This window comes from Heterocephalus glaber, unplaced genomic scaffold (genome assembly GCF_053883595.1).
Source record: "Heterocephalus glaber isolate CG9 unplaced genomic scaffold, H.glaber_assembly_v1.0 deba00000347, whole genome shotgun sequence".
NCBI classification, from domain to species: domain Eukaryota; kingdom Metazoa; phylum Chordata; class Mammalia; order Rodentia; family Bathyergidae; genus Heterocephalus; species Heterocephalus glaber.
This window is the reverse complement of record NW_028258143.1, coordinates 59,546,869-59,571,643: the sequence shown is the minus strand read 5'-3', so window position 1 is coordinate 59,571,643 and position 24,775 is coordinate 59,546,869. Positions and strand designations below refer to the sequence as shown.

The following is a 24,775-nucleotide window of genomic DNA, read 5'->3' as shown; positions in this document are numbered from 1 at the left end:
ATGATCCAATCTCATTCTACACACATGAGGCTTTGGGGAATATTTTAGATCTAAATCTTAAAAAATGGCCTATCAGTCTTGGCTATATCTTTTCCAATTCAAGAAGCCAATGGAATGCATACATGGAAAACATTAATCTAATTTCATTTTGGAGGAAAAGCATGTCTATTAAGAAGAAATTGTGACGTCTTGTTTCATTGACAAAATATAAAATTAAATGATAAAGAACACTAGCTAAGACAAAAATAAGATTGGGAGATACAAGAAAACAATTCAGAAAAAGTAAAATAAAATTAAAAATTTATGTTTGAGGCAATGAAGTACAGAAGCAACACTAACAGAGATAGAAGCAGTATGTAGAATATCAATTCTCAATTGCTAGTTGACAAGCAGACTGCATTAGTGTCACATGGACTGCTCTTCAAATATACAGAAATGACACCACCCCTACAGAGTCTGATTCAGTTAAAATAATAGGGCCTGAAAAGGTGTATTATAAAAGTTCTCCAAGTGAGTCTAATATATATTCAAATGTAGGAATGATTCATGAAGTGAACCAGAGGAGACATACCCCAATGGAGAGGGAAGGATGCAGTTGAAAAGGAAAATGACAAATATAGACAGGGGAGTATAGACATACTAATTAACACTAATAAGTCTCAATAGGAGAGAAAAAATCTAGGAGTAAAAATATTTTCAGAATATTAAAAATAAGAAAAATAGCTACATATATGCAGACTGGAATACATTTATAGAACTCTGTAGAAAATAAGTGCAAAGAGACAAATTCTTGGACATATGTTGAAGAAATTCTAGTTGTCAAGGATAGAGAGGAAAAAATCATACAAATATCCATAGAAAAAAAAGTAACTGGATCAACTTCAAAAAACAAAGAAATATCAAGCTTTTTAAGCTTCCTATCTGAAACTGTTTTGCAACAGGCAAAGTTCAGAAAATTTGATTAAAATGGTCTTTAACATTAAAATTATGTAATTAGTTGACATTTGCCTTATTTGCAAAGGAGGAAAAATACTTGGGGCACATAAGAACATAAAAAAACAAATCAAGTAGAACTATTTTCTGTGATAAATGGAAACTTCAGTGTTTCAGGACAACACATTGAAATTAAGAAAAACTGAAAATTTACTAAGTCAGAAAAATAATGAAATAAATTAGCAATACCAGATTAAGGTCCATGATAAATCTGTAAGGATTAGGACTATGCAAACTGGGCATGGTAACTCAAACCTGTTAACCCAGAACTCAGGAGGGTAGGGCAGGAGAACTGTTCCAAGTTCCAGGCCAACTTGGGCCTGAACTGCATGATGAGACCTTGTCTCACACACACACACACACACACACACACACACACACACACACAAAAGAATTAAAACTGCGGTCCAATACTATAACAAGAAAAAAGAGGTATATCTTACGAACAAAACAGAAAGCAGAAGCAAATTGAAGAACACAAATAAAAATTTACATGTTGAACTAAACGTTTGAAGAATCCTGAATGAAAAGAAAATCACTTCTAGATGTCTCTATGTTCAGAGAAATATGACCAGAAATAAATTCAACAGATTTCTTTGGGTGGTAGGAAACTTTGATTTTTAATTTGTATTTGTTCAAACTTAGCTAACAAAAGTTTATCTCAGATATAACCTAATTAAAAATAACAAATATCAAAAACGAAAGTAGCCTTGAGAAGTATTTTCTTGATACTATACTTGATACTAATTAAAGAATTAATACTATAATTAAAGACCTTGTGAAATGTTATTTGGTTTGTAATACAAAAGTCACTGTGTGTCCTCTGCATATCAAGAGAGAAAATCAATAAGGCAACATATTGAGTAACATATGGACTGAGTGAATTTAACAGACATACATATACAGAACATTGCCCCAACAGCAGCACAATATGCATTCTCAATACATAAAGAACACTCTTCTATATGCATTGTGGATTACATATTAAGTCACAAAGCACGGCTTAAATTTTAAAACTTTGAAATCATACCAAGCATCTTTTCCAAATATATAAGAATGAAACTAGAAATCAACAGCACAAGAAATATTAGAAAATTCATAAATATAGAGTATCAAAAATACACTCTGGGACAACCAGTGGGTCAAAAAATAAGTAAAAAAGGCTCACAAGAGACTGCTGGGAAAGAGTGATATCAGCCAGATGGTAGAACAGAACTTCCCCATGCTCACCTCGCAGAAATATCAACTGGAACAACCATAACACTGGAAAATGACTTTACAAGAGCTCTGGAATCCAGATGAGAGATTATGGCACCTGGATGAGTAATGGAAAAAAAAAAAAGAAACACATTGGAGCAGGTAAGGAAAACGAGTTTCACTGTACCCACATCATCCCTCCATCAGTGGAGGATGGTATGGAAAGAGACACCCTCTGTTTGGGGAAAGACAGTGAAATAAGCACTTAACTTTGCCACAGGCACCAGGACTGGTCCTACTCCCAGAGAAACCTAGTCCTAGGCCAACGGCCATGGATCCAAGCTTCAGGCCTGGACCTGCACACCTAGCTTCCAGGTCCAACTCAGCATCAAGAGCTCTATGGCCCCACATCCTAAGCCTGTCTCTATGGACTCAGCTCTAGACCCATAATGGAGCCAGACCGGCCTCCTGGCTTCCCAGCTTCCCCAGATGCCAAGCCAACCCCAGGCTCCAGTCTAGAGCCTGCAGTCCCAGTCTCTCATGGACCCAGGCTCCTGACCCATTCTAGTTGACCCACAGCCTAGGACTGTCTTCCAGACCCAGCTTTAACACTAGTAGAACTACTAAATAAATCAAATAAACTTACAAGATACAAAATCAGTAGCATATCTAAATACTAACAATAAACTATCTCAAAAAGAAATCAAGACACTGATCCCATTTATTATAACACCTGCAAAAAATAATTAGGAATAAATTTAACCAAGGAGATGAAAGACTTGCACACTATAACTATAAAACTTTGATGAAAGAAATTAAAGAAAATGCATATGATCGAGACGATTCTCTGTGCTCATGAATTGGAACAATTAATTTTTTAAATGTATAGACTACTCAAAGTACACATTCAATACAACCTCTGTTAAAATTCCAATAGCAATTTTTTCAGAAACAGAAAAATTTATCCTCAAATTCATATCGAGTAGTCAAAACAATTTGGAATATAAACAAACCTAGAAGATTCACATTTCCTCATTTCACAGTCATCAAAACTGTGTGGTAATGGCATGAAGATACAGACCACTGTTTTTTTAAAGAATCTCCAGAAAAAAAGCCCTGGAGTATATGGTAAAACTCTTGGCTCCGTAGGAAAGCAGACTCCTCAATAAATGTCATTAGGGAAATAATCCACGGGGAAAAAAAAAGAAATTGGACCTTTGTCTTGCACTGTACACAAAAATCAACTCAAAAGTGATTAAGGACTTAAATGTAAGGTCAGCAACTGTAAAACTCCCAGAAGAAAACTTAAGGGGAAATTATAGACATTGGTCTTAGCAATGATTTCTTGGATGTGACACTAAAACACAAATAACAAAAGCATAATTAGACAAGTGAGATTGCATCAAACCAAAAATGAAGAAGTAACCTAGAGAATGGGAGAAAATATCCGCAAACCACACATCTAATAAGGCGTTAATATATGCAAAATACATAAGTAACTTGTAAGTGTTCATAGAAAAAAAAATTATAGTATAAGCAAAGGACTACTATAGATATTTCTTCAAAAAAAAAAACACAAATGACCAAGGGATATATGAAAGATATTCAGCAACACCAATCATCAGGGACATGCATACTAAAATTCCAGTGAAATATCACTTCATATCTGTTACCTTGGTCATTACTTTTTTTTAAAAAAAGTGTTGATAAAGATGTAGAGAAAGAGAACACTTGTATACTGTTATTAGGAATACAAAATAATGCAGCCATTATGGAAGACAGAATTAAGACACATCAAAAAATATTTTTAATTGCCGTATGATCCAGAAATCCCACTTTTGGGTATTTACCCAAAAGAACTAAAATCAGGATCTCAGAAGATATTTTTATTATCATCCTCCTTGCTGCATGATTCATAGTACTTAAGATGTGGAAACAACTGTGTCCATCAACAGATGAATAGATAATGAAAATATGATATATATTTGTGATGGACTAATATACAGCCTTAAAAATGAGGAAATCTGGCCATATGAGACAACACTGATAAACCTTGAAGAATTATGCTAGCTAAAGTAATCCACAGAAGGGCAAATACTGCATACTTTCATTACTGAGATATCTAACAGTTACATTTATAAAAGCAGAGTGGACTGGTAGGAAATGGAGTGTGGCTATTCAACAGGCACAAAGTTTCACTTGCACAAAGTGAATTAGTTCTAGAGATCTGATACACAATATCATCATACCTACAGTTAACACCACCACACTGTACATTTGAAAATTTGTTAAGAAGTGAGATTTCTCTTATTACAATAAAGAAAAGAAATATGAACAAGAGTGAAACAATTAAAAATCATAAAATAGGTAGAAATAAATTCAACCTCCTGCTATTATACAATACGAAATTTTAAAATCAACAAGATTACAAAATCTCATTGATATTATACATTTTTAAGAATGACTAAAACCACACAAAACTTTATATCACATCTTAGCCAAGATGGAGAGCAACTGGAAATGATACACTGCTGGGAAAGATGTAAAATATGCTATCATTTTGGAAAACAATCCTGTAGTGTCTTATAACAACTAAACAAGACTTACATACACCTAGCAATCCTACTCAGTTGTTCACATGAGGGAAATGAAAACATATGTCCACACAAAATCTACTTGTGACTATATAAGGAAGCTTTAGTCATTCCACAAAATTAAAAAAGCAAAATGTCTCTTATGGAGCAATTAGAAAACCAAATGGTGATAATCCAATAGATACTCACTCTGTGACTTAAAAACAAAACCACTGATACATGGGACAATATAGATGCATCTCAAATGCATTATGATAAATGAATGAAAACTGAAGCAAATGGCAATGTTTTATATACTTTCATCTAGACGACATTTTGAGGAAAGACAAAAGTAATTGAAAGAAATGGATGAGGGGAGAATTGACTAAAAAGGAACATGAGGAAATTTTAAGATGGGATAAAATGCCTTGGTTTTCTGGATTATGGTATTGGATACATGACACTTTATCAGAATTCATCACTTTACCAGAATTTACACTTTATCAGAATTCATCAAACAAAAAATATGCAGGGGATTTAAGTAATTCACTAATGAACAAATCCAATTGGCAATAAACCACTAAAAGAAGCTTAAAGTTATTGTAAGTTTGTAAAATACAAACTAATATAACAAAAAAATATCACTAGTATGGACTGGCAAAAATTAAAAAGAATGACACATATTGTTCTCTAGGATGCAGGAAAAAATTATGATCATACACTGCTAGTGGAAATGTACAATATCATGACCTTTTTGGAAAACTATGTCTGGTGTTTTTGTTTTTCTTAGCATTCCTGTTCCTAAAAATTTATTCCATAAAAATAACATAAAAAGTACAAGGCCTAAGAACATCCCTTATACTTTTGTTCATAACATCCAAAAATTTTAAGCTAAATTCATACTTCTCAGTAAAGAAGAATGGCAGAATATTTGCCATGAAGTATTACACAACACTTGAAAAGGAATGAGCTGTTTCTATACCAGTTAATGTGTTCCCATTTCTACAAGATGCTATTCAGTAGGGCAAAACAAAAGATGCATAAATATGTTTAATATGATAGATGGATGGATGAACAGATAAGTAGGTGGATGAGCAAACAAAATCCTCTCATGTGATTATAAAGGATAAAGGAAAACAAAAAGCTGAAGAATGGTTGTCAGGTATTCAATAGAGTTATAAGAAGTGAGAAATTAAACAGATGCCAGGGAGAAGGTGAGGGAAACAATTCAAAATGAAAAACTGAAAAGGACTATCCTAATTTCAAAAATGGACACATAAAAGATTATCTCTTAAACATGTGTTACTCTACAAAGGAATAAATTAATAAAGACACCTGAAAATTAAATTTGATCTGTCCACTGATATAAAAGAATGCCAGTAAGATTTTGTTATGTGAAAAGAGCAAATTCTTATGTGTATGGGTATTTATGTTTGTATGTATTTGAACAAGCAAAGAGAAAAATGCTGAGTGTTAATAGCAGACTATTAGTTTGCTCCCAGAGGCTTGGTGGTTGGTGACATGTAGTGCTCCAAATAAGCAAGGTGTATCTTTGATCTATAGCAGTTATCTACTTCTCTATGAGTCTTTGTATAATTTAATTGCTATAAGAAGTGTGTGTGTTGCTACTGTAATTTCAACATCAAATACAGGGAAAACTATAACATGCTAAAAGAAGAAAATAAAATTACTATTTAAGGTTAATGCATTCAAAGTGGGTGGAAGACTAAGATAATTTCATGGAAAAGATTTCTTTTCAGTCCCTAGGGGAAATTTTCATTTATAAACGTATGTTTAAATTCAAAGCAAAGATACTAAGCATTTACTTGGGCATAACCCATGCACTGGCATTTCTGAAAGTGTGGAATTTGTATCTCCTTCTTTGGAATTATCAGGGGAAATTACTTACAGCAATATTGCCTAACCATATATTTCTTGAGTTACAATCCTAGGGATGATGCTAAAGAATCTACATTTTTAAGAAGTCCTTTCCCTGCCCCTAGATGATTTTCACACAAAAAAAATAAACTGGAGACAATGCTGTAGACCAATATTTCCAAGAATTGATATAAATCTTAAGAATCATCCATTTAAAAAAAATATGATCCAGTAAGTTTGGGAAACACAGCCTGAGGCAGTTTCAGCAGGGTATCCTGTAACACAATCGACATAGCCAAGAGATAGGACCACTGTAATGTGCTTATAATTTTACAGCAATATTAATAGTGTTTATGCAACAGAAAAGGGAAAGTGAGATCACAGGTTGTTTTGGTGAGATATTTATGCTAATATTTTCTCACACTTACAGTTGCTCTTTCCACAGAAGCCACCTTATTATAACTATTATTTTCCTCTGAGCACATGGTTGATTTTCTGGCCCATCATTTTGGAGTTTTTGTCATTCGGAGACTATCAAAAGGCAAAGCCAGAAATTTAGATCCTTCAGTAGAAATTCCTACTACCAAATTAAAAGCCCTCAGCTATCACAGGAGCTGTGAAAGCAGCATTTGTAACACTGTAGATTTATATATTTTTTTCCTTATTCCATTTAGAGCGTCCCTTGTGAGTGACAAATTCCACTAGGTCAGTTACCAACATCCAATACATGGACAATAGACAGCAAAACCAGTTTGAGTTCCACCTCAAACCAGCTGTGTGGCTCTCAAGAAGTCATTTACCTATGCCTCAGTGACCTTATCATTATAGCAAAAGCACAGACTAGAGGATCAGTCTAGCACCCTGCTATGCTTTGAGATAGCCAGTGGGAGATTGTTTTGCACTGTAGAAATTTAGGGTACTCTAGTACTGCAGATATTGATGGACTGTAAGTTAATAAATATGCTGGCTCTTATGCTATCATCTTTGTCCCATTTTTGCAGGTTTCCTTTCTTATAACACACTTAGCTTTTCTTGAAAATCCCAGGTATTGTCAAGTGTTGCTTTTTTAGATATAAATGTAACCAGCTTGGAGATGCATGTATAACAAGCAGAGTAACTGACTTCACTGGATTAGAATTCTTCTTTGAAAGAGAACAATCTTTTGTTAAGAAAATGCTGCAGTAACCTACTTAGAATTGGAAAGAAATAATAAAACCTAAAACGCAAGGGGAGAAACTAATTGCTTTACAAAGGAGGAGGAGGAGGAGGAGGAGGAGGAGGAGGAGGAGGAGGAGGAGGAGGAGGAGAAGAAGGGCAAGAGAGAAAAGGAGAAATGAAAATAAAGGAAAAAGTGGAGCTGAAGCAGAGGAAAATGCTGTTTTGTAATGTGTGAGGGATGTCTGCAAAGAGCCTCCATGTCTTCATTAAAGTCTATAAAATTCACAGAATTTTTGCTGCTAGTGGAATTTTAAACACCAGAGAAGGCTTGGAGCTTTGCATTTGAGTGACAAGGCAACATTCTCAAATGTAGCAACAGACACAGAGAGGGTCTTGATAAGGTTGACTGCCAAGAATCTGCAGCAATTATAGGAAGCATTCTGGCCATGAATTGGGAGTTTAAACCATGTGTATAGCAATTCTCAAGACGCGAGTAAGCTCATAATGACATGTAACCACCTTATTTCTGTATGTATTAACGATCAAGAATTAATGTATTACTAAAAACCTGAGAATTTTTATGTGGAGGTGGGAGAAATAATAGCTTACCTGTGTCAAACGCAGTTTTCTATATCAATAGTGAACAGTAATGTTCTAGAACACAACATCATCATATCTTAAAAAATGAGCAAAATTAGTACTCAGACAATCTGTACACAAGGCAGTGCAAACAAATAGCAGTATGCTAAGTATGTGATTAAAGTATCTTCTCATGTAGAGAGCATCAACTGACCAAACTATCGGTATAATTTATATAGACAATTTAAGTGGGAGTGATACAAAAACTACTTCATAATTGACTTTTAACACTGACTTCTTCATCTGTTGGTTCACCTGGTACCTGTTGCATATGTCCCACATGCATCCTATTGCAGAATCCCAGAAGGAACTTAAAGATATAGAAAAAGTCCTTCTTGCAAAACCTCAATAACAGAGGAGACAGACTTTTAGACATTAACAAATTAAAAAGAAAAGAGTTAATAGAAACAGATTTTTTACTGGCTAGAAGAACATTGCAGAAGCTGAAGTACTGAATTTTTCTCAATTGTTTTGCAAACTGTATTAATAAGTTACACAGATAACAAAAGCCATAGCCTGTCTGATAAGAGCAAGATCGCTTTGGTGTTTGGTGATCTGTGAAGGCTGCCCAGGATGTAGAAGTCAGGACTTGGTTGGCATGCCAGTGTGAACACATAAAAGACAGATGGCGTGGAGGCTCAAATGTTATGCTCAGCTCTGCTGAGCTGAGATAGGGTGTGTGAGAAGAGCACCGTGGGATGACAGGGAGGAGTAAAGCAAAAAGGACCAGAAAGCCTAGCACCTAGACCTCGCAAACAGTGGGACAGGACAGACTGCTTAACATCTTTGAATGTCTACTTTCAGATTACAACGAGAAATTAATACGGTCATAGCTACCCTGACTTCTTCACAGGTATGCTATAAAAATCAAATAATTTCATGCATGTGGAAATATGACAGCAATTTAAAATTTCATATGAGTATGGGTTTTATTTTTATTGCTGTTAGAGACTGACCTATATTTAAAGATTCATAATCTCTTGGGTTATCAAAAAAGTTTTGCTGGCATTCATTTTAACTATTCTGAAACTAAACTCCTGATTTTTTTTTTTCTAAAGTCTATCTATTCTCCGTATTTCACAGCTTAACTTTGTCTCTGAGTTTTGATTTTTTACATTCTGGTAAAACCATCATCAGGGGTTCCTACCACCTACTGCCTGACCTTGAGATTAGCTCCAGAATTAGGAAGACAAGCAATGGCTCTCTTGTGCTCTGCTGATGCTGCTTGGACACAAAACCAGCAGAGGTTAATCACACCTGACTCAAACACACCCAGAGTACAGCACATCCTAAACACCAGATTGCATGCCTGGGTTAATTATTCTGGGTTAATAAAAGAAGCCAAAAGGGCTCTATATACTTGCTGGAGTGGGGGCAGGGCATAAAACATAACAGATATATGATTTTTAAGGAATGTTGATCCCGTAGCTGGATTCATGGTGAATGGAATAGGAAGCTGTTAGTTTCCAATAGTGCATAGTATATTCCATAACCAAGTTTATATCTATTACTTCATGAAGATTCAAAACAATCTTAATAGGTATTCATGAGCTTATGGCATACATTATTCCAGGAAGATATTAAGCCTGTCTACAAAAGTGCGTACCTAAGGATAAATTTAAATTTTTAAAAAGTAAGAGAAAATCACGTGAAATGAAGAAAATCAGATGAAGTGAAAAAATGAAGGTAGGGATTCAATGACAAACCAAGACTAATTTACGTTAATATGTAAAACTATACTTTAAAATTCTGTATCTTTTTCAAAGAGAAGCCAAAAATTCATCTATGAATATTTTACAGCATCCTACAGAAAGAAGGCAATGCAATCTGCTTCACAAGTTATAGCTCTAATTTTAAAAAGAACATTTCTTCATTTATTCAACAAATATTTATTGAGTACTATGTGAAAGATAAAAGTACAGTTCTAAAAGTTTCCAGTACAGTGGTGATCGAGACAGGCACAACTCCTGCCTCATGAAGTCTGCACACTTGTGAGGGAGAAAGTAAACAAAAAACACCATATACTGCAACATCATGCAGTAACAAATAACATAGCAAAATCAGTATGAAATAAGAGTGACTAAATTCATAAGCATAGTTGTTTTCTATCAGGTAGTCAAGACAGGTGTCTCTGAGCAGGTGCCATTTAAACAGGGACATGAATAAAATGGATTTCATACTGAGTTGAAAGAAGTCATTGAAGATTTTAAGCAACGATATAATCTGAATTATGTATTAAAAGGATCCCTCTAGCTTCTGTAGCGAGACCATGGGTAGGCAAGGGAATGAAATAAGAAGTCAGGAAATGAAATAAGAACTTGTTTAATAAGGAAACACTGTATCTTGAACAAGGTTGATAGTGGTGGAGATGAAAGTAGGTGGATTTGATGTGTACTGTAAAAAGGGCTTGTATGTGGATGATGTGAAGAAAGGAGGCATCTCTGAAGACCCCCAAGTTTCTACCTTGAGCAAATGAGTGGTAGGTCCATTTATTGAGAATAGTTTGAAAAAATGCAGCAGATTTAGGAAACAAAATCAAGACATTGATTGTGAGGTGGTTACCAGGAAATGAAATGAAGATGTCTGAAAAGCACATCGATATACAGATTTGGAAATGGAAGAAACCAGGACCAAAGATATAGATTTAAGTGTCCTGGTGTTTATCTATTTGCATGCTAATTTTATATTTGCGATATAACTGGATGCAACACCTAGAGCAAGAATCTAGATAGGAAGGAAACCATACATAAGGACTGAGTCCTAGAGGTATTTTAACATTCAGAGGACTGTGATTTATTTCCTCTTCACCCACTGTCTCCTCTACAGTGATCAGTCATTCCAGTTTTCTGAAGATAGACATTTGCTGGGATGTAGGACTCTGAGTTCTAAAATCAGAAAGTCCCAGGCAAATTGGATGAACAGTCACCCTAAATCCTCTGTCCAGTGCCCACTCTTCTTCCTGCTCTGTGATCCAGGAGGCTGCCCTTGGCTGACCTCTATTGATCCTGTCCCTCAGGCTCCCCTTGCTCTCTCTTTCTAGGATTCAGCATGTGGGAGGCATCAGTACATTAGAAAATCATCAAAAGAATTGAATATTCATTCCTCCTTCCTCCTTCTATGGTTCCAAGGTCTTTCTCCAAATACCAATCACAGCATCCTCTCCTTTTGCACCCTCCGGCTTAAGGGTGACAACAGCCTTCTGCTGGTACCAACCCCATCAGCTTCAGAGGTGCTCTGCCCTCCTTGACTGTTTCCCTTACCTACACACACATCTCCAAATAGTCTCCCTGGTTAAACCTGATAGGTCTGCCTGACACACAGCTGGGAGAGGTGGGGGATCCGAGGGAGGAGAAGCACTGAGATCCAGAGTGAAAGGCCATAGGGGGTGTGGATCCCTGGGGCCAGTGGTTTTCAGTTTCATAATGTTACTGGGTGCTGTAGGGACCAGCAGTGCTTTCCAGTTCTTATTGTCCCATCCAATGAATTAGACAGAATAATTGGTGAATGTGAAAGATTAACATTTATTTTAGGACAAAAATAATAATAAGAAAAGGTAAAGAAGCGCTCAAGGAGAAAAGGGCGGTTAGAAGGAAAAAGAGATTAGCCCTGCAAGCAGAACAGACCATTGCAAGAACAAGAGGGTCAGTGGCTGCAAAGTCAACTGCTGCCACCTTTTTGTACCTGCTTTGACAGTTGGTGCAGACAGTTCCGCTTGATCTTGTGCCAAAACATTGGTATCAGGTGCCCTGGCGCGGCGTGTTCTTGTGTCAGATTGGTACAGGTGCAAGGTTTGGCTTGGTCTCGTGCCAGGCTCGGGGGCTCTGCTCCACACCAGCTTTTACAAGTCTTCTAGTAGCAGGCCGTGCCCAATTGCTCCACCGTGTTGCCATGCCCTAGTCTCCCACTTCAATCACACCTCCCCTTTGAGGTATTTTACAAATCTGTGAAGCCGTTTTTAGTTCTTATGCTAACTTGGGAGCATGCTACTAGCATTTAGAGTGTAGGAACCAGGATGCCAGAAATCCTCCTAGATACTGGATGGTCCCAATTATCACAGGATTGACCCCCCACCCCCAAAGATTCTGAAATGCCTAGGTAAGCATTCTTCTAAGGGGAAAAAAATAACCTGTTTTTGTATGAGCTTAGAACCTGTTTCACACATAAAAAGCTTTTGTACTGTTTTCCTACATACATAAATGAAAACACTATGTAAATCAAAACAAGAGTTGTAAGGATTTATTTGGAAATTCACCAAAGTAGTTTATCATTTCAGAAGATTATGTTACTGACAGCATGATACTTAATTCTCCATAATAATGCAACCATATCAGTTCTATAATTCTATATTTACTGTGAGCCAATTACTATTTGTTTATATCTTCTAGTACAGTTGTGCTTGAGTAGTCATATATTAAATTACATATTATTATACATTTTCCTCATATTACAATTAGGTAATGATATTGACTTTTTAATATTGTGTATGTTGGTGGATATTGTCTATGAAATTCATTCCAAGATCATAAAGATAATATTCCACTATATTTGTTATGGGGGAGCACTGTGTGAAACACAGGTGAAAATAACTGGTAGACATATCCATTGAAATCAGAGGGAATAAGGACAATCTACTGGTAGAGAGAAACAAAAATCTTTCAGGAATGAGCAGGAAAGTGGCTCTGAAACTCTGCTGTATGTCAGAATCACCTGGAGAGCTTCTCCAAATCCTAATGCTGGGACACATCAGAACCTCTGGAGCTGGAACCAAGTGTCAGTTGTTTTAAAAACTCCTTATTTTAGCCAAGTTTGAGAACAAATGAAATAAGAGATCAAGAGAAAATAACAAGGTATCCTGAACAGCCAGGAAAGGTTGGGGAAGGGTACAAGTTTGAGTCATATTAGTAGATGTGTAAGAAAAGTTCTAGAGGTTGACCTGGGGCAGACAAATGTGCCTAGGGGAGAATGACGACCAATTTCAATGACAGCAGACATTGCTAGTGCTCTGTATGGATTTTCTGGGATTCTGTTACTATATTGCATGCTGCACTCCTAAGTTCTTCATGCTTTCACTTATAAAAGTTGGCACCTGCAGCTGGCTGTCTTCAGAGTCACACCCTTGAGCTAATGGAGCCATTTAGCAGAGACAGAAGTAACCAAGACTTTGCTCTCTCACCACCGCTGACTGGAGTGGGAGAATATCCAGTTTCACCACATCAAGACAGGAAAAACTCTAGGCCATAATTTATACTCCAGAGTGTTTCTGCAGAATCAAGCTGAAGTGTTCATTTCTGCTTTACCTTAAATTAGCCCTTTGCTTGTATTCTTCCCTCCCTTTCTTGTTTCTCTCACTTCGTTACAAGTTTTTCCTTGCAGAGATTTCTTTAAAAACCACTTGCTCTTCAGTCTTTCATCTCGGGGCAGCTTTGGAACTCAACCTAAGACAGCCTCCTCCTTCTAGAGGACAGGCAGCAGCATGTGTTAACAGCAGCAGGAGGAGAATGGTAGGCCTCCCTAAGCTCAGGCTGAGGAGAAGATCAGTGTCAAATGCAAGGACAATTTTCCCATGTGCAACTGGATTTACAGAGATGATTAATTTTAAGAGATCACAGTAAGTTTTTCCATGGCTCCTTATAAAAATGACCAAATTATCGGTAACACTTCTCAGGAATTCTAGCACCAATTTTCAAGAGGATATTTTCCCCACACTATCACTTGTCACTCAGTATAATCAAATGGTGTTGTTTAGAAAAAGAAACTACATAAGGTGCCAAAACAATGGTTATATGTGTCCCCAGCTCTCCCATAGTCTGGCTTTAGACAGATAAGATTTTAGAGTATATCTAAAAAAAGAGAGAGGGCCGTATCTATCAGGTAATCACAGTAAAATATCATTTAACTTAGTTAAGTTTCTGATAAATATTGAACACCAGTACATTCCAGGTTATTTTTTATGATTAGCATTCAGAAATAAATCTAAGTTGTTGGTTAAGTGAAGAGCAACAAACTTCACGTGTCAGCCATGGTAATGCCAAGAGCTATAATTACCAAAAGCTATAAAGACAGGTACAAATGATGAATACGTAGTGGATCTACCTGATTTCTGTTTGGTGTCCTCCCCAATATCTATTGTTTTGGGAGTAGAGTACATGTGATCCTGTGAAGAAAATTGGTCCTTTCTACTTAAATACCAAGTCCTAGAATTATGACACAAGGAACAGAGTTCTACAACCACTGTTTTATATTAGGAAAGGTATAGGCTTTGCTTTCTCTCTTCAAAAGTACCCTTTAAATCCCAAAGGGAAGGAAAAAGAGAATACATGTCCAAAGCAAGATTAATAAGCAGATGGATTATAGAGATAATGGGAACAAATAATTTTAAAAGCCATTCTTACGTTAGTTAGCTTTATGTCAGTTAGTTTTTTATGTTAGTTAGATCAAATACCTGACATAAACAACTTCAAGGAGGAAATATTTATTTTGGCTTATGATTTCAGAAGCTTCAGTCCCTGGTCATCTGGTTCATTGCAGTGGGCCTGACATAAGGCAGAAGGGCAAGGTAGAGAAAAGCATTAGTCAGCTTTCCAATTGTTAGGACCAAATACCCAACACCCACAACTTAAAAGAGGTTTATTTGGCTCGTGGTTTCAAAGAATTCACTCCATGGTTGGCTGGCTCCAAAGCAGGGACATCATGGTATATGGAAGTGATGAGGTAAAGATGCTTAATTTATGATGACCAGGAAGCAGAATGGGTGAACACTACCAGAGAGGAAGGGCAAGGGATCAGATATAGTGCTCCAGGTCATGCCTCCGTGACCCACCTAGACACAGGCAGAAGCGTGCTTTACTAGGCCCCAAGATGGCTCCCAAGCCAACCAAGTTGACATAATTAAGCTTAATCACCTTCAAACTCATGCCTCCAATGACCTACTTCCTCCCACTAGGCCCCATTCCTGATAATCCTTTCAACTGTGAACTCATCAGTGGTTTAATGTATTCATGAGTTTAGCACCCTCACAATCCAATCACCTCTCTAGACATCTCCTGATCCAAACAAGTTGGCAATCAAGTGGTGCCTGTAATGGGGAATTTTCATCAACAGATTTCTCCAAGCTTAATACCAACTCTTAATTACTAACATGGTAATATGAAGATATAATTATTACAATAACTGAAATCATCTTGTTATTTTCTTTCCCTCTTGTAGTGAGCAGGCATTTTAATACTCTGAGTAGCAAAGCTATATAAATGAGTATACAAGTGTACTATGCAAGTTTGCCAAGGGTTAGCCCTCTTAGACCTTTCAAGAGAGGATCCACTGAAATAAGGATGGTCAACAACAAGGGAGAGGATCACACTTGGTAGAGTTAGGGATGTAGAAAGGAAAGACACTCAGTGTACAGTGGAAGAAGGTGATGTCTCAGTAGGACTCTATTTATTCAAGGAACTGCACAGAAGGAAGTCCCTTTTGAATCTCCATAAGGGCAAAAAGTTGCTGTAGGAGAAAATCATCATTCAGAAGCTAGCTGTAGAGCTACAAACTGATAAAGGAGTAAAGGAGCAACAATTTTCAGGGGAGAAGGACCACAAATCCACCTCATTCCAACATGTACTCTAGCTCCTCCCTAACCCTTCAACACTTCAACACACACACACACAGGAATATAAAGGAGATAAGGGAAATCACAATTTCAATTGCAAATTTTTTAGCAATCTTCTAATCCAATTATGAACAGAATGGTAGAATTTGAGATAATTTTCAATAACAATTGAAATAAATACAGAAGTTTCCCTCCAGAATGATCACAAGTGATTTAAGTTCCATTTGCTATTAATTTTGCATTATCTTCTCAATCTGCTGGAATATGCGACTGGATATCTGTTACTGGTTAAAAATTTCTAAGTGCCTTTTTCTTACATTGCTGAATTGAGAGCTTGCATTTTTAAAAGAATCTGACTTCTTTTGGTAACCTGACCTTAAATAGATTGATATTTAATCTATTACAGCACTTACTAAGGTAGAGAGTTTTATAGTAGAAAGAACTACATTGGTCTAAATGTCAATCTGATTCCATCATTTACTAACATGATTTCAGGAAAGAAAATTTCTCTTCCTCACTTTTTTTTTCCTTTCTGACATCTTTAAGTTTTAGTTTTCTAAAATTTAAAACAGAATTGATAATATTTACCTAAATAGTAAGCACTCAAGCTCAATAAATCCTAGTTTCCATTTCACTCAACTCAGCCTTTAGACCAATCTCAAAGGCTATTTTCTAAAACAATGGATCCATTAATCCCTGAAGTGTCATCTCTTCAATCAGCTAGTTTCCTTTTTAATAAAGCTAAAGCAGTGAATGCAGTCACTTCCCTATATTTTTTTTAATTTGGCATTTTAAATGATATTTAACATTTAGATAGCTATTGGACTATAAGTCTCACTTCAGCTTCACCTTAGCTTGTTAAATCTGTGCCTTAGCAGCTTTTGCAGAGCAGGGATACCAACCTGACTAAATAGCACATCTTTCCTGTCTGCATGTTTGTCTTCCTTCATGGTTATTTGAGTCAATCCTTTTAATTTTTTTAAGACAACAGTTTGTTTGCATTTGGCCTAGTTCAGCTATTATAAATTCTTGCTCTATCTCATGACAGCTTTTCTTAGACTGCCACATAAGTGTAGTACATAAGTGTATCCTGCCAATTTGCTATTTAAATATTTGGAATTTTTCTTCTTCTTACTTTCTTTATCTTATCTTCCCTCTAGTTTGTTGAAGATGACTGTACTCTGACCCTCAACGACTCTAATTTGCACACCCTTAGTTACAAATTTATACTTAGCTGCTGTAATAGTCCCTGACAGTGCCTGCAGTCTTTAAAATACTTCCCTGTAGCAAATCATATCTATAAACATTTTACAAGAAGGGTAAGCCAACATGTTTAAGCAGGCTACCTCAGAAAGAACCTGTATAATTTATGGAGTAGAACAGAAATACTGCTACCAGAAGCATTTTCTCATTTCACTGAAACTATAGCACAGTTTCAGTGTCCAGTGGGTGACTGCTCAGGGAAGAGCTCCAGGAGGAGGAAATAAATTTTCAGATATTCTTCTAGAATGCATAATCTATTTTTCTATCCATCTCTACATGGGTACAGATAGCTCTGGATCACATTTCTTCAAATTCCCCTCCAATTTCCCTTGGCTTTGGGCAAGTCACTTTAGTCACTCCTGTGCCTCAGTTTTCTCTTCATCTGTAAAATAAGCACAAAAATAGCAACCTTTCTTATAAATTTGTTGTGAGATTAAATGAGTTTATGCATTAAGTGTCTAAAATAACCTCTTCCCTCTGTAGGCACTCAGCAAATGTTAGCAATCATTTTTATTCCTGTTAGCACTCGTTCAATCCCTTCATCGTCTCTTCTATTCTCTGTACTCTGTATGGAGTTAATGGGGTAAAGGAGGTGGAACACCAGAGTCTGGGGGAGGATGGGAGAAGAAATCAGCCATGTTTTTGGATTTCCTCATCTTGGATTCTGTCCTTATTGTTGACTCTCCTTAAAGACCTAGGGTTTTATGTCATGGTCCAATGTTTGCTCAAGTGTTCATTTCCCTCCTGTAACTTTTCCATGTAACTTCTGAACCTTATTTCAGTGAACAAGATCACAAATAAAACATGCCAAGGTTAATTTTAATTTACAATCATAAGTGCAGGGACAAGCAGACTTAGGAGGAATCAGAACTAAAATAAAGCAAGCTATGGATGTGAGGATAATAATAATTGAAAAAGCAACTTCTAGTAACAAGCCTTCCTTAAATTTCCAATCCTCATTGCATAATATCCTTCTTTTAGTAATAATCATGGGAAAACTGAAAAGTTTATTATGTATCAAAATAGATGTTCTGGATTCATGGATGAGATTATGTGCTGATCATTAAGAGAGAAGCATACCATTCTCACCTGAAACTGACATACATTGAAAACATATTTTTTTAGATCTAACCTATTCAATAAATGTCTATTGAGTACCCACTATGTGCACTGAGGTATGAAATGATAAAGGAAGCAAACAAAATATAATAATTGACCTTCAAGTAGTTCAATATCTAGTAGGAAAAATAAGCTAATTATACAAAGAGCTATAATACTAAACAGAAAATTAAATGCTACAGGAAACATATAAATAAAATTCTCTCAGGCAAAAACTGAAAAGTATAGTCAGTTCCAGTGAATTTACCATGAAATTCTTTTTCTTTTTTTCAGCAGAATCTCTACTAAAAGAGCTACTTTACATTGAAATAAAATTTGACTAAGTGCCTGGTCTGAACAAGGCACTGTACTAGATTTTACTAGATGCAAAAAGAAAGCTAGATTTTTACTAGATGCGAAAGTCAATGGGAAAATGACAATACAGTGGTACCTCAGTTTATGAACTTAATTTATTTTATGGTTTTGGGGAAGATGGCTGCATTTGTTTTTGTGTGGGGAAGCTAACCATGGTTGTGTTTGTCACCCGATGCAGAGTTTGCAAATGGAAGCAAAATTTTGCTTAGTGCTTTTGTTTGTGAACCAAATTGTTTGCAAACACAAGCGTTTATGAACTGAGGTATTACTGTATGAGGTAATATGAGATGTACAGATATACAACTATGTTAAAAAGGCTTAATGTTAAAAGGAACATGGCAACAGAGAGCAGTATTTCTAACCAGATCCAGACAAGTGTCATAGGTGGAGATGGTCTATTAATCAGTTTTCCATTATTGTGATAAAATACCTCAGAATAAGAACTAGAAGGAGGAAAGTTTCAGTGGTTCCCACCCATGACAGGCTGGTTCCATTGCTATGAACCTGCACTAAGGCAGAACATCATGAAAGTAGTGAGAGTGTGAAAGAGCCAGAGAGGAAGGGCCTAGGAACCAGATATACCTTTCAAAGCCATGCCCCCAGTGACCTGATTTACCAATTAGGCCCTATCTTTTAATAAGCCCATTGGGCTACAAACTCATTGATGAATTAATCCATTGATGAAGTTAGTACCCTCATTACCTAATCACCTCCAAATACCCCAGGTCTGAACCCATGACTCTTTGGGAAGACATACTAGATTCAAATCTTAATATTCCATTAATGGCTCCCAAAGGCTCATGTCCATTTTTTATGCAAAATGTAATGAATCCATCTCCAAGAGTCCCCCAAACTCTCAACAATTCCAACATTTCTCAGAAATCCAAGTCCAAAGCCTCCTCTAAGCCTCAAGCCAGACTCCTAACTGTGACTCCTATAAAAATTTAAAAATCAAGTTATATACTTCCCACAAACAACGGTGCAGGACACGGAAAGGAGGGGTGAAAATACAGTGAGACCAAATCCCGGCAGGCCACATGTGAATCCCTGCAGCTCATGTTTGGGACTTGAGGTTCGTGCTGGAGTGAGGTGAGTCCAAGGACTTGGGCAGCTCTTGCCCCATGGACCTGCCAGTTACAGCCCACATGTCCTCAGCCTCTGCTTGCCACCTGCAGACTTCCCCAGCAGCTGTTCCATGTTCTTGGCCCATCTAATTTCCTGTGGTCTCCATAGCAGCTTTAGCTTCACTCTCTCAGCTTCATGGATTATCCTCTCAGGAGCTCTGAACAGGAATTCTGACCCTATCACATGCTGCCTGGCCTCCAAGTCCTACCTTTGAAATCTGGGTGAAAGTCTCTGTGACCCCAGAACTCTTACATTCTACATGTCTCCAAAACATCACATAGATGGTGCCAAGGTCTGTTGCCAGCTGCGGAGAAGCCAAGCCTATTTGGACCACAGCTGCAGCAGCCTCTGAGCACTGTGCCTGTATGCGTGAGCACAGAGAAATGAATCTGGGAGAACAACTTCAAGTAGGGTGACTTGCTACTCCATAATCAAAGCAAAGTATCTCAATGAGTTTATGCCTTTACATCCTTGAACCTGTGGTGGGCATGGCCCTGTCAATACCCTGTCAATCTCAAGGTATCTTTCTGATTGTCCTGGTACAAAATACCTGGCCAGTAATCTCTTCACCCACCACTTCCTTGGTCCCAACTTTACAGAAACTTACTGAAAACGGCCAATAATACCCATGCCATTGCCTGAATACTGTGCTCCTTTGAAATTTCCTTTGGCAGATTAATTATCCCTTCATCTTTAAATTTAGCCTCCCACAAATTGTCAGGGCACAGATGAAACGTAAACAACCTTTTTGCAAGAATGTAATCCAATTCCCAAGGACCTCCTCATTTCCATCTGAAACTTTATAAACAGTCTTTACCATCCACATTCCTCTCAGCATTCTGGCCTTCTTTCTGAGCCTTTCTTCCACTTCCAGTGTCTCCACTCACTACCTGGGTATACCTAATTGGGTCACTACCTGGGTGCCCCTAATCGTGCCCCTAATTGGTTTTCTGTGTCTGTATCTACATTAGGAAAGATCTCTAGTGTCTCTCTTAGATCCAACATTCTTTCTTTTATTCCTCCATGTATTCATCCTACACATACTTACTGAGGCACTACCTTATGCTACTTTGCAAGCGCCAAGGACTAAGCTGTAGATGAGAGAGATGCCATTTCTGCCTTTAAGAAAGCTAAATTTTAACACAGGAGACATATATTAAGTAGCTTTATCCTACTTGAAAATAAATACCAGTCTTCCTCACAGACTCCTGATTGGGGTGTGTCTGAGATAGAGGACAAGATATATACTTTTATTCTCAGACAGCATATTACAGGAACCAAAAGGAAAGAGCATCCTTCCCAGTCATATAAATTGCCACTAAGTACTGGTATTGTAATTTCAAGGCTTTCCAGATTTACTTGTGTGCTTTTCCTAAAAAGTAGATGGCTATATCATTTGAAAAAGCATAATACTGGTATGTTTCTGAGCATGATCGAAAGACAGGAGAGTAAACAAGGGAAAAGTAGCATCTAACCACATGAACATTCATCTTCACTGAGATGATTGACTATAGAGGTTAAATTAGATTTAGAGAAAATTTCTGTTCCTTAATATAAATCTCAGCTGTGTGTGTGTGTATGTGTGTGTGTGTGTGTGTGTGTGTGAGAGAGAGAGAGAGAGAGAGAGAGAGAGAGAGAGAGAGAGAGAGAGAAAGGGAGAGAGGCAGAACAAGAGAGAGAGACTTGTAATCTTGTAATCGTTCCTACATATTTTAAAAACAAAGAGGAAACATCTTCATTTCACAGAAATGGAAAGTCTTGTAAGAATACTTGCATTGAAATGAAAAACCATCTCCAAAGTTCTCATAGAATGTCTCCATGCTTTTATTTTGAATAAGACTTAGATTTTTAAGAAGTGTTCCACTGTGAGTACTTGCATCACTTAGCTAAACCGTATATATAGAGATGGTTGTAAGGCAAGATCAACACTTTTAAGTTAGGAGTTGGATAGATGGATCAGTTTACTCTAGGATAGTCTGAAAAGAATGTATGGGAAAGGGGATTAGGCATTAGTGCTGCCCATAAGGGGAACCCTTATGTGAAATTCTTTCCTCTGAACTTTTCTATTAGAATTATTTCACATCTAGTTTCTGGATGTTTCCCTCCCAGACTTGGTGAACTGAAGTTCTCTGAAGAAGCTGCATTCATGTTAGAGATCTTACAGACTGTTTGACCTTGGCTTTGTGATTGTGGAGAGATGAAGTGTTGCAGATCAAGGGCCAAATTTATCTTGGTTCTCTTTAGTCCCTTTAGAGAAACAGCCATTTATTTTTACCTTTGTATCTGACCTAACATTCTTTTGACTATTAGGTAAACCTCTCAGACTGCTAAGCTTAACTCACCTAGCCCCTACCAACTGTAAAACTGAGAATACAACAGCATCTGAGTGCTGTAGAAAAGATCTCCTGCCCCTATGTGTAGCCTGCCTACCCGATGAGCCCATCTATGCATTGTGTAAACACAAGGATTCATGACTTTCATTTGTGACTATAAACATTCATGTAACCTCTTCCACAGTGAAACATATCATTCAGAGCAACTGAATGTGTTCTCAGCCCATGATCAATCATATTTGGCTCAGAAAAAAAACCTGTTTACTTATTTCCTTTAAAGCGGAGTTGCTATTTTAAATCGGCAACTGTAACATCCTCTGGTAATCCCTAACTCTTCATAAAGTTGCTATACATGAGAGCCCTTTGTTAGTAGGATTGTAATTAAAGGTCAAAAATGGAAATATGGCTTCCCACACATCATCTCCTGCTGAAGCCAGCAGCAAGGACTGAAGTCTGTGGTACCAAAAACCCACAAAAGAGGGAAAGCAAGTAGTATCCAAGGAATTTCTGAGAGAAGAAAAGAGGAACAGTTGATGGAGTGAATTCAAAATGGAGGGAACCAAATATTCCTTTTCCCAAACCCACCAGAGGAAGGAGATTCTCAAAGGAACAAAGCTGACATTTGAAATACAAGCGCATTTTTGGTAACTAGTCCTAGAAAAAGCAAAAAAACATTAAAAGAGCAAAGGATGAGGGAACTGATTTTACTCCTTGACGTGACAAGACTGAAGACGTCCTTTCAAGGTGAAAAAGGGGATGCCAAGGGAACTGTCCCTGGTAAGAGAAAGAGCGACCACTGATGGTGTCGAAGAGCTGAAATTGTGCACTATGAGACAAGCTGAGGCTGGTGAAACTTGTGGAGGCTGGATACTACAAGAACTCAAGCCCAGGTTTTAAAATGCTGGATGTTTAGATCTAAAGCAAGAAAAAAATTGAGCATTCCTCTAACTCCTTTAGCCTCATTAAGTACCCTTAACTATAAGAAAAAGTGAACTATTATGATGATTTGTAAGAAATTGAAAGCACAGTCCCTTGAGTGATGAGAAAGCTTCCTGGAGTATGTTAGGCCCAAGATTTATCATGGAAAATTGACAGAATTGATGCCAAGAAAATGTGAGATGGGTTGTAGACAATACAAAAGAGAACTCTCTTGGTCCGCAGAATAAAAATAATCATTTTCATAACAGGAGTATTTAAGTCTGTAGGTAGTAATTCATAATCTTTTGTATCTTATAGGAATAATTATTTCTGCTTGCAAAATGTCTCAATTTTGATTTTTTTCTTGTCAATACATGTGTAATTAAATATTTTAAGATTAGATGCCATGGACTGGATGTTTGTTTGTTCCCAAAATTCAGATTGTGAATTTCTAATCCCCAACATAATGGTATTAGATGGGATCTGACAGAGGTAATCAGGTCATGAGGGTGGAGTCCTCATGAAAGGGATTAGTGCCCTTAAAACAGGGACTCCAGAGTTCTTTCATCTTGCTGTTAGGTGAGGATACAATAAGAAGTCTGTAATTCAAACCTTACCAGAAGCTATGCATGCTTCCTGATCTCAGATTTCCAGCCTCCAGAATTGTAATACCTGGTCTTTGACACTTTGATGAAGAAGCCCAAATAAAGGTACCAGATGAACTCTGATTTTCTTTGACAGCTACACTTCTGGATAATTTCTACTGCTATTGTTCAACCACAAGAATTCCTTCATATTAAAGGTTCACTTATTAATCTAAAATAATCTTTAAAGGAGTTAGGGTTGGACATTTTCCATTGTACCTGGGTCTGTACCATAGGAAGATACACACAACTAAGGAACAAATTATAATCCCTTATTTCCTGCCCATTCCTCCTAGGTTAACGGATTACCTATGGCTTTTAAGAATATGTTAAAGTGATATTTTTCAAGTCAAACTTTATTCAAAGTCACTTTTATTCAGAAAAATAATTCTCTTAGAGTATTCTGAGCTGCAAGATGACATAGGTATATCACTATAGTCATTTAATCAATGATGGGTATGTACAACAAGGCAGGTGGTTCTGGGTCTGAATGTTCACAAAGACATCAGCACAGCTCTGCTGCTCTCCAGTCTTCTGCTTGGCCAAGCACGATGCATGAGCGATGCCCTTCTTGTGGTTTCAAGATGGTGATAGCAGCTTTGGGAGTCACACGCTGACATGAAGCCTTGAAGGATTCTTCCCTCTTATAAAGTCTTTTTTATTGGGAAGGGAAGCCTTGAAACTCTCTGATGAGGTTGTTTCCATTGAAGCTTCATGGGCCAGAGTAGGTTACATGAACATGTATAAAGTAATCACTGGAAAGATGAATAGGATTCAAATGATTTCCCTGACCAATCATGATTTATGCCCCAAGATGAGAGTCTTAGAAGGTAAGAAAGAGGAAATCAAGAGAAGACAAAACGGGGGACAGAGAATGAATACTTCTGAAGCTAGAGGGCCTATTTAAGGAGGTGTAAGCCATGCATAGTGGCACATGCCTGTAAACCCAGCACTCTGGGAAGGAGAGACAGAAGGATCTCA

At 37.1% G+C, this 24,775-nt stretch overlaps 1 long non-coding RNA gene across 5 annotated transcripts in view; it reads right to left on the bottom strand.

The window, feature by feature from the left end:
- Positions 1–24,775, bottom strand: part of LOC110346355 (uncharacterized) — a 355,871-nt gene that overhangs the window by 78,351 nt on the left and 252,745 nt on the right. For 3 of the 5 annotated variants that reach the window (XR_015447333.1, XR_015447334.1, XR_015447336.1), the window contains exon 1: positions 2,224–2,310. The exons of the other annotated variants lie outside the window; for them this stretch is intronic. This is a non-coding gene — a long non-coding RNA (uncharacterized LOC110346355). Of the gene's footprint in view, positions 1–2,223; positions 2,311–24,775 lie in introns of those variants that run through there. 5 annotated transcript variants of the gene reach the window in all.